Below are 9,993 nucleotides of genomic sequence, written 5' to 3' on the forward strand. Positions count from 1 at the left end.
GTTCAAGGCCAGCATAAATTACAAACTGAGACCTGTAAAAAAAAAAATACATGGGATGCGGGGACAGATCTTCATTATAGGACATTTTTAGTTACATATAGCAAAAATGTATGGGTATCCTTATTGAATCTTTTGAGGTGATCCTCAAATCCTCATCAATTTCCTTTTAAAAAGTGTGTATTGGCTCTTCTCTATTTTTTCTAGCTAACCTACTCTAAAATCACCCTTTCAGGCTTCAAGAGGTATCCTATTTGGATTTTGATTAACATTGCATTAAATATGTGAATTAATTTAAGAAGAACTGACATCTTTATGATAGTCATCGTTACCTAGGAACATGGTAGGACTCTCGTTTATTCAGGTCTTCTTTTATGATCTTCAGTAAATTTTATAGTTTTATTTATATTGTTCCTGTCCATTTCTTGTTATGGTTATTCTGAGATATTTTAAATTATTCATTTCCAAGCCAATTACAGTCTGACTCCTACCTATTAATCCTAGTTCTTTTGTTACTAAAAGAAAAAAAAAGTGAAGGAGAAGCAGTAGAAGTTACTGGAAGGATCGCGAAGTAGTTTAGAATTAAGAGAAGAGAATTAAGTATCACGAAAATGAGGCAAGACTGTTACCAGAGATGACAGGAAGCTGGTCATAGTGGTGCACACCTGTAAACCCAGCACTCAGGAGGCTGCCCAGGCTACACAGTGAGACCCTGTCTCAAAAAAACAAACAAAAAGGGAAGAGAAAGCAAGATGACTGGATCTATGGCTGAACCTCTCATAACACTCCCACTCTTTCTCCCTCCCTCTTCTCTTTCCTCTCCTCTTCTGCCTCTCCATTGCTCTCAAAATGTATCTGTAGTTCAACACCGTCATGATATTTCCATTATCTGAAAAGAAAGATGTTTATCCCGTTGCTTCTAGATAGAAAGACTGGCCCTGCCTGAGCAATATGCCTATTAGTGAGGATTACCTAGCTCTACAGCTAGACAGGAGTGATGCTATGATTCACACAGCCTGAGTCACACGCCTGCTTCTCTGGACAGGGAGGCAAGATTTGCTGCCAGATGGAGAGAGAAGAAAGGCATGCTGGGCAGACAATAGCTGTTATACCACTTGATATTATTCCTGCCAAATTTGCTTGTGATTGCCTTTTACTAATTCAACAGATACTTCTCAATTTTGTAGTTACTTTACTCTCTTAAGATATTTGATCCCATTGACAATTTAAATTCCCTGTTGTTTTAGTAGCTCATTATGGCTTTCTCTCTACTCTTTCTGTTCCTTCTTATTCAGTTACTTATGATCTTTTCTCCCACATACCCTTCTTATAGAAGTGTTCTATGTAGACCTTCATTTCAGTTTACCTCTCTTTTCCTTCTGCAGTACATTATTCTTTTATTTTTTATTTTTTGTCTTTTTGAGACAGGGTCTCACTTTGCAGTTTAGGCTGGCCTTGAGCTTACTTTGTAGCCGAAGCTGGTTTCGAGCTTGCGACAATCCTCCTTCTCAGCCTCCCAGGTGTTGGGATTACAGGCATAAGCCACCACACCCGGTTTGTAATACATTATTCTGGATTATCGCACTTTGTCCTGTGTCTTCAGTGGTCACATGCACTCTGTGAACTCTCATCCATGCCTCTAGACTAACTTTCTTTGTCCTTAGACTCATCTGATAGTGAGAAGAAATTAGTGCTTTGACTACAAGAATGAACAGTAGTTTAAACAGTCTATGTCGACAGGAGATACCAAATACAGAGTGGATTTTCCAGAAAATACTCACCATTCTGTAAGAGTGGATACACTTTTATTCTTAACCTCTTTGTGTTTTCAAAGTGAGAACATGTTACTATTACTATAGTTCTCCTAATAATCAGATAGAAGCCAGAAGATAGCCTAATAATTAGAAAAAGTATACTAAAATGAATATCTATAAACTTCTGTTCTAAATCTTGCTTTGTAGCCAAACATTTTTATTTTAATTTTATTTACATGTTTATTAATTGTGTGGTACTGAGGATTGAACCCAGGGACACAGTACTACTGAGCTACAACTTTAGCCCTATCCTTTTTTTTTTTTTGACAAAGACTAGCTAAATTGCCCAGATTGGCTTCAGACTTGCAACCATCTTGCCTCAGCCTCCTAAGTAACTGGGATTACAGGTCTATGCCACCATGCTCAGCATAACTGAACCTTTTTTATGCCTAAGGTTCCTAATTCATGATTATCATAGGGATACAGTGAGATAATTAATGCACGTGAAAATATTTTATAATTCACAAATATACAGTACATGAAACTTGTATATCATTGTCTCAACTTGCCTCACTTGCTATTCATAGCCATGATATGAAAATTAATTATGATCACTACTAATTTGCACCAGAGTACCATGTCTCTCTAAGGGTCCTTGATGAATTCATTAGTCACTTAAACTTAAATTGACACACAATCAACTGTAACAGTATACAAAATGTATCTACTTCAAATCCAGGATCAAATTAAGGAGAAAAATGAAACAGTTTCATTAAGATTGGGAGTTAGCTGACAATATCAACTGTTGCCACTGTTCAACACTATTTTGGAGATGGCAGCCATCCACAACTAGAAAGGAGACAAAAAACAAGAATAAAAAATGTAAGGCTGGGAGATAAGATTATTTTTTTGGTAAATATTATTTCACTCCTAGCAAACTTGGGACAACTGAAAGTTTATTAGAGACAATACCATTCAGTAAATTGGCTGAATTTGAAATTTTATTTACATATATTGACTAGTTTGAGATATAATTGGGCTGAAAACTATATTAGAAAAGCAAAAAAAGATTTTCTTAAAAACACTGAAGAAATATATTTGAAAAATAACTATTTAGGAGAAACTACTTGCAATTGGAAAACTCCAAAAGAATCCTGAAGAAATGAATTGTCATCGCATGGTCTTGAATAAGAATGTTCACTGTCACACAGAGGCCAATTCAATTAAAAGTAAAATGATTTTATTTTAGGCAGTCTAATTCCACGGTGTATTTTATTAAAAACAAGTAATAACAACTATGGAAGCAAGGAAGAACCCCTAGACTGTAGTGACACAGCAGCACTTGTATACATTGAAGAGAGTCAAGGGAACAAATGACAACATTCATGTCTTAGTTACTTGTTGTTGAAACAAAACAGGCAATACCCAAAGTTAAAGGGGAGGCTTATTTGGCTCTCAGTTTGTAGAGGCTTCAGTTCATAGCTGGCTGCTCCAAAGCAGGATGGCATGGCAGAGGGGCTTCGCAGAGGAGAAACAGTTCATGGTGGGCAAGAGGCAGAGGTCAGCAAGGCAGCATGCTACCCATAAGCACAGATGGCACCCCTCGTTTTGTCCCTTATATCGTATCACATCCAGAGGGGCTCCCAAACCAGTAAGTGGGCTAATTTAGCAATCAGATACCCCAATCCCAGCATCACACACTTCAGACCCAGCTACTTTCAAAAAGCCCCACCTATGAGTGCACGAAGCTTTTGGGGGGGATGTCTAGAAAGAGCTATAACAATTCAGAAATAGGAGTTAATAAATTATGAAAACAGCATTTCAAATCAGTGGGGAAAATTGTGTTTGGACTTCTAGAAAATATGTGGAAAAATAACTTTGGAGCTTTACCTGCTAATTTATATAATAAATTAAGTTAAACTACATTAAATGTAAATCAAATATTTACATGTAAAATATGGAACTTAAAGAATTAGCAGACAACTTTGGGAAACTAGGAGGCTCTTTTAAAATAAAAAAGGGATGCCAGGCGGGGGGGGGGGGACACATGCTGTAATTCCAGCACTCGGGAGGCTGAGGCAGGAAAATTGCTGCAAGTTCAAGTCCAGCCTGAACTGCATTGTCAAACTCTGTCTCAAAACAAAACAAAATGTTTAAGGGATTTTAAGTGTTCATATCTAAAATGTTTCCCAAATCCTCATGCACTCTCAGGTGGGGCTTTGGAGAATGACTGGATCACAGACGTACGATACTGACTGGGTCAACTGTTTGGCTTGGCATAGTTCTGGGTATCACTGAAAGGATTTAGTGAGGAGGGCAGACCCACCTTCGGTGTATCGCCAACCTTACCCTGGAAGGAACAAAAGGGAGAGAAGACAGGAGGCTGCCTTTGTTCACGTCCTCCTGTCCGCCACACCATGAACTGCTGCTTCTGCTCCTGGACTGTGCTGTGCCTCCCTGCCTTGGAAGCGGCTTACTATAGACTGAAACCTTTTCAAACTGTGGCATCAAATAATCCTTTCCTCCTTTAACTTGTGGGTGTTAGATAATTTGTCTCAGCAACAAGAGAGTAAATCAGGGAGGCAAGGTTATTCCTAAATACTATATGTCACAAAATTCAAAAATCCTAAAAGAAAAGGTTCACACATTAGACTACAAAAAAATAAAATTCTGCAAGGTACAACAAAGACAACGATAAGCTGGGTTTGATCGTATGTGCCTGCAATCCAAGCACTCTGAAAGTAAAGGCAGGAGGTTCACAAATGCAAGCCAGCCTACCCAATTTAGGCTTGAGACTCTGTTTCAAAAAAAAGCAAAAAGAGCTCAGTGCAGAGATCTGGATTCAATTCCCAGGATGAAAAACAATAAATAAATAAAGCAATGACAGAGCCAAAGGTGTAGCTGAGTGCTAGATTCCTTCCTGGCCTGCATGTGCCCTGGGCTCCCTTCCAGCACTGCCAAAACAAACAAACAAACAAACAAGACAATGACAACCTGAGAAAAATGGATATATGCTACACAGACCATAGGCAGATGCTAATTTTTCTAATATATAGATTGTTTTTTAAATCATTAAGAAAAGACCCATAAGCTGTTAATGTAAAAGAAAATATAAATCACTCCCTATGAAAAGATTTTTAAAATCAGAAATGCATATAAGCAGCCCTGGAATATCATTTAGAATTACATTTGCAAGAACCTAAAGTTTTGATTAGAAAATGGGCTCTCCTTCATTGGTAGATGAGAGCGTATCTGACAACTTGGCACTATCTTATAGAATTAACAATGTAACACAGTGGGCTTTTCTTCTTGGAATTTATCCCAGACTTTATTCATTCATGTGGCTAGATTACTCATTACAGCATTGCTGCTGACACCAAGAGATTTCAACACTAGATGTTCATACTGCGCATTGGAATGGAGCAGTTATTAAAACACTACTTACATGATACAAAATGATCCCCATGATTTAATGTTATTCAGAAAAAGCAAGGTATGTATGTATGTTACTCTATCTTTCATTTAAAAATAAGAAGGGCAGAAATATAGCTCAGTGGCTCAGCGCCTGCCTGGCAAGGTCCTGAGTTCGATTCCCAGTACTAAATCAATAAGAAAAATAAATGTAAATTATGTTTACATGTATGAATTATGTCCAGAAAGATATGCAAAAACTTTTCACTTTTGAGATCTCTAGAAGAGGAAATAGCATAAAGGATGTATAGAGACCAATAAGAAATTTTTACTTTGTATACCTTTAAACTTCCTTTTATCCTGTGAATATGTAACCAAATTCCAACCTGTAAATAAAATTAAATGATAAAGTGCTGTCCCCCTTCTTATTTGTATCATAACATTTGCTTATTGGGGAAATGATAAAAATAATTCTGAGGCTGCACCCTAATTATAATTCTATTCTGGGGCAAATTATTAATTTAGCATTATCTCATTAGGTGGCAGTGCAGCAGAAAAGTCTTAGAGATCAAGAAGTGGGACAACTGGAGGGTGAAACGGGAGTCACGGGAAGGTACTGGCTTCTCATCTGGGAGGCACATTGTCTGGATTTTTCCAATACCTCACTTTTTATCTTTAAAAGTTGTTAAACCAAATCAGTATTCTAATATACCTGTGAAGTAACTGGTCTACCTCCTGATTACACAGCTGGGGCACCCCACAGCTCTGGGGTGCTCTTGGCATCTCTAACAGTATTTCTCAATGCAGTGCACACTGGAAACCACTGAAGACCTTTTTCTAAGGTACATTCCAATTCAGTAAGTCTGGGGTAGGAGCTGAGCTTCTGCATTTCTAACACATTCTCAAAAGCCCCTAAGTTTTACACATTCTTGCAGATGTGTTCTATATTTATGAAAGCTAATATATAGATAAATAGATCCTTAGTTGTTTAATGAAAATGACACATATTACATGCATTGTTTCACACGTTGATTTTCTCCCACTTAGTCATAGAGCAGTGATGGCAAACCTTTTAAATTGTTTGTTTGTTTGTTTTTGTACTGGGGATTGAGCTCATGATCTTGCCCTCGCCCAGCATGTGCTTATGACAAATGGCGAACCTTTTGGAGCTTTTGATGGTAACAGTCTGCTGCACCATGCGTGCTCTAGACCACGTCATGTTAGAGCTGTTCCAGACGGATGCAGGTAAAACTGCCTTGTCTTCTTACTAGCAAGGCAGCAGTACTGCAGGTAACTAGTACTGCAGGAAGGGCCCTTCAAATGGTGGGAAACAAGCGGCTCCTTTGCCTCGGTCTCTTGGCTCTTGCTCCTCCTCCCCTGGCACTTCTCCAGGAACAGCTGGCCTGGAGCAGCTGCCCAGCCTCTCCCCAGTGAGGATGCCTTGCTGCATCTCAAGGAATGATGAGGATCAGTTAAATCCTGGTAGGAATGGCAGGCCCTACATTTGGCAGTTCTTAGCATCTGCATTTAGCCCTGGTCTCTGAGAGTACATGAAAGATACCAAGGGCCCTCTTTATCACCATCTCTGGTGTATCACTAAGTAACATGGTAGGAACTGGACTTACAATGGTTCACAAAACAAAGAATAACACCTTATTGAGGAACTTCCTGCCTGAATAGATATGCAAAATAAAAGGACTCTGTGAGAGGCGCACTGCGACAGAATGTCTTCAGGAACAGAATGTGGTAGTGGTCAATAAAAGATTAACAAAAATTATTTCAGAGTGAGAATGGGACGTTCTGTCTTCCCCTCCTTCCCTCTGTCCTTTTCTTTCTTCCTCCAGTTCTAGCGATTGAAGCCAGTGCTTTGCACAGGCTAAGAAAGTATTCTGCCACTGAGCCATGCTCCCAGCCCCAAGGAGTGACTTTTCTTTAAAGAAAAAGAAAATTTTAAATCTCCTAACAATAACTAACTGTGAACTCTTACTTTAGAAAGTGTAATAGAGGTGTGTTTTCTTTTTTCTGATTAAGTCACATCAGCAAAAAAAGGAAAGGTAATTTCCCTCTTTCATTCAAATCCATGAATTCTGTGCTTGTCAAAAAGAGCAGTCTGGGACTCAAGCTCAGAACTGGTCTCCTTGGAAACTAAGAGAGACTGGTTTTCAGGTGTCTGAGAGTTTTATAGCATCATTAAAGGGGATCCAATCTTGCATCAGGAAATAGGGTGCCTGTGTGCAACAGGAAGTGGGTCACCAGTGGTTCCCTGTGTCCCTCCATGTCATTCTCCAAGGATGGGTCTGGAGTCTGGCCACACAGCCTGCAGTAAGCGTTATACCACCCAGCTGCTTTCTTCAAAGGTAATGGACTAGGACTTCTGGTAGCATCCTATGTCAGAGGAAGGCATCATTGCTTAGTTGATTATTGCCTGAGACTAGGGAGGGACGTTGCCTCAAAAGTTAGCTAGATCGGGTATGGTAGCACCCACCTGTAATCCTAGCACACTGGAAGCCTGAGGCATGAAGATCACACAGAGTCTAGCCTGGGCAACTAGCAAATTAACAAGAAGCCATCCCAAAATAAAAAATAAAGCAATGAGATGAAGACATAGCTCAGTGTGAAGGTCTTAAATTCAATCTCAAGTACTGCACAAACAAAAAACAAGGACAACAAAACAAAAACAAAAAAAGCCCCATAAAACAAGAACAAAAATTTCAGACAACTGGGAGGAGGGATCATCTTTGCTGTAATTTGATTTAGAAAAATAAGGCAATGTGACTATTCCTGTACCTGAAAATCATTGCAGAGCGGAATAAGAGCAAGTCATACTAGTGACAAAACAAATGGTTTGAAGATTCAGCGTGGCTTAATATCCAAGTAATCACAAAGCAATGTAACATCGCCACGGTAAACAGAACACTGAAATGACACGCAGGATTTCAAGGCAGATTTATTTACCCCGACAAGTACCAATCAGAATCATTCCCAAAATATCAGGTCCTTATCTTTGGTGGTCTAGGGCTTATATGGGATAAACAAGCAGAAAGTACAGAAGCAAAATGGCTTGTCAACTGGGGATTGGTTTATACAATATGTATCACAGTGACCAGCTATGCATCACAGTGACCAGTCATTTCTAAGAGACAGAAGCAACCAGAACTGGAACAGGACTATTACCTGTGGAACTAAGAAACTGAAATTATACTGGCTGAGGAGTCCATTTTCTGTTACAATACAGTTACAATCCAAGACCCTGACATACCTGAATTAAATTGGACATATTTTCACACTGGCGCAAAACCGTTTTGTGAGTTTTGGATTACCAAGGACACCGGTAAATGAGAAATAAAGACCTCAGAAAAGTGGAAGTCCCAGTCAATCTCTTTTTGGAGCTAGTTCCATAGGAAACTAATATATGTTTTTATTAATTTTTTTATATTTTGCTTTAAACAATCTATTTAACTGAAATGGACTTCCATTCATTTAACCAAACTGACTTCCATTTTACTGGGTACATCTTTTCTCCATGGTGATTTGCAGGATCTTCAGGCCAATATAAATATTTCATAAATATTTGGCCATTTGTGTATACACCTACACAATACCTCAATAATATCTTTCAGCAAGAAAAACACTGACGGGTAAAGATCTAACACAATTAACTAGGCAGAATGAAAATCTACTCCAAATACTTGTTTCTTAGGTAAAGGCACCACATACCTGTTCAATTAAGAAAACCATCTTTACAACACAGGATGATTTTTTTATTTTTAAGTTACGCCTAGTATATTTAGCTGCCAATTAGGTACAAATGGCAGTGCTCCATCCCCAGCTTATGCCGTGAGCTCATAGGGAACAGGTTCCAACAACTCAGGCTACCTTCCCTTTGGTGTTCACAAAGTGTGCTTCTATGGGAGGGGCAGGCTGGCGCTTTAGTTGAACCCAGGTACTTTTCTCTTTGGCTTCCTTCTTTTTCCGATCATTTTCCTTGACATGTTTCAGGAAGCTATCATGACTCTTTGAATGTTTAATGTGCCCAATACGTATATTAATCCTCTTGGCAAGAATCTTGCCCTTAAGTTTCTTGTTTACAACAATATCAACAGCATATAGTAACACTGTAAACTCTTCTTGTTTTTGCCATGGTAATATTTGTGTGGCATTCCTTTTTGCACAGTACCCATTCTTTTGTTGTCTACAATATCATGCTTTTTGTAGATTCACATGTATGTAGCCAAGAAACAATCCTATGTTTTCTAAAAGGCCTAGAGAACATATATCAGGTTCCCCTCCTCTGTCCCTTCATGTTCATCATTTTGGCAAATTACTGGAAGATGGGAGTTCTGGCTGAAAGTTAATGTATGTTTACAGCAAGACTGTTTGTTTGGATACCACACTGTTTCCTAAATGAATTGAAACAGTTGGCCTAGAATCTAAAGCTGATGATACAGCTCGATTATAATGTGTTGATTGGAATTCACCTGTTAGTGCCCTGTCTGAGAAATGAAGGTGTAATTGATTGTAAACCACACATTTTGAAAGCATGGGTGGGTTTCCCATGAGTGGGTAGCCTGGTTCCTGAATAGCTGTCTTCTCTTAATGAGAATTTTGGTTTTTATTTGGCTGCCTAAACAATGTAGCTCTAATAGCTGTCTTCTAAAGGCTGCCTGAGTCAACAGGACACACATCTGGTCCTGTTGTCCAGGTGCTCTGTGTCCTTGCCAAGGGGCTGAGTCCCCTCTCTTGAATGGGGTAGACAAGATTCAGGTTCTGCCAAGAGGCAAGTTTTGCTGGGATAATGCCCACTCAATTCCTCATGCCCACTCTGCCTAAA

The 9,993-nt window shown here is 39.0% G+C and overlaps 1 pseudogene; it reads right to left on the reverse strand.

The window, feature by feature from the left end:
• Window positions 1-8,992: 8,992 nt before the first annotated feature.
• LOC100734728 (large ribosomal subunit protein eL21-like) lies at window positions 8,993-9,477 on the reverse strand (annotated as a pseudogene).
• Window positions 9,478-9,993: the final 516 nt, after the last annotated feature.

Source organism: Cavia porcellus, unplaced genomic scaffold, assembly GCF_034190915.1.
Source record: "Cavia porcellus strain 051 isolate PalLab524CR breed Dunkin Hartley unplaced genomic scaffold, mCavPor4.1 scaffold_1, whole genome shotgun sequence".
Lineage (NCBI taxonomy): Eukaryota > Metazoa > Chordata > Mammalia > Rodentia > Caviidae > Cavia > Cavia porcellus.